Source organism: Ceratina calcarata, unplaced genomic scaffold (genome assembly GCF_001652005.2).
Source record: "Ceratina calcarata isolate Rehan_Ccalc_2016 unplaced genomic scaffold, ASM165200v1 scaffold482, whole genome shotgun sequence".
Taxonomy (NCBI): Eukaryota; Metazoa; Arthropoda; class Insecta; order Hymenoptera; family Apidae; genus Ceratina; species Ceratina calcarata.
In genome coordinates, this window is record NW_017172447.1 from 1,835 (window position 1) to 3,476 (window position 1,642).

Sequence of the window (1,642 nt, forward strand, 5' to 3'; positions counted from 1 at the left end):
TTTCGATCAGGATACTTAGCTTGGTACAAGATCTTAGCTCTTACAGCTTTTTCTTCACACGCACCATAAACAATTATCATATCGTATTTTTCACTGTTGCTGAACATCGTAATAAGAATGTAGCACCTTTCTCAATACGACTTTAACGCTTACTGAGATACTAAATAGGCATTTCGTGTTGATGATTTCTAACATTCAACAGGGAACTTGTTTACAGACATGACCAGCCATCGTAAACAATGTCACGTTGACTGAGCGTATTTCCTAATAGAAGATTATTAATTTTAAGATATCTCAGTAATTATTCATTTGAAGTCCCACTTTGTGTAGTCCTTTTTTACGGAAAATTTGATGATTTATCCGAATTTGAACAAAAATGTTAGACATTCCATTTAAAAAACTGAAGGTGACTGTAATATCTCAATAAAAAAGAAAAGTAATAAAAAACAGACTCGAGCACTGTATGTCCCCTTGCATAACATGCAACTTTTGTTTGAAACAGTTTTTCGTACGACGAACACCTTACCAGTTATTTGAGGTCGTCATGTCAGGAGACTCACCCTGTATATGTATAGTCAAAGGTCAGAGCAGTGCGGCATTCACCGGGACCGTTTAAAGTCAGAAGCCCTTTGCCATTGCGGTGGTAAAAGTCGCATTTGTCACGGCGTCGTGACCATCATACCCGCTCTGCAACGATTCGTTGTAACCGGTGTTAGTTGGTGCTGTCCGGTGCATCCTCCTTCGCCAATTAATTGCACGAGTATCCGTGCCTTGAATAATCCGAATTTTCCTATTGCTTTCAGAAACCCTTGAGAGATGTGCGCCGGTGTTGAACACCTAGGACGCTAGGGCTCGCCTGGCAGTCCCGTCTTTTTTCTTTAATAATCAATTTATATTCTTTAATTTTACAAATAAACGGTTGTGGGTTTCTAAGGGAAACTTCGCCGTGTTGATTATTCCAAATTCCCGATTCTCCTATTCCGGCTCCCAGTTAGGCCAATCATCCCTAACACGTGTCTTCATCTAGTTCTGTTTTCACCAAGAAATTAGCTGAGGTCAACATATTTAATACCAACTTACAAGTATGTTCTTCTTCTATTTGTGCATTTTGATTTCGATGAATGACCGACAGTCAGTAACTTCGTCCAACAGTCTCATTTCATCGTTCATATTACGAAATTGAATCAATAGACGTGGCATCGTTGCTGACCAACATGCGAATTCGGAAGAATGTTCGAAAAATCCGACTTTAAAAAAAGTAAATTACTACAGTTTACTGAAACAGTACATAACGAAATATGAAGAATACTTTTATTCACAGCAAAAATATCGTTGGTCCTCGTGAAAATTGTAAAATCTCCAATACAGAATGACCTTTTCATAAAGAGGTGAAAAACTGGGCAAGTTCGAATACTTTGTGAAAATAATAACATACGCTCCTGTGAAAGCCAGCTCGCAAAAATCATGGAACGAACGTAAATCACCGAGTTTCCATTTCAGATATTTTGATATAATTTTAGATAAATCCAAATGAACTTGTGCACGATGAAGTGTGGAAAATCATGAAATCAATGTAAAATTGCATCACAGTACGTTATTGATACATTATTGATTACAGATCGATTATGCACATAATGTGTTA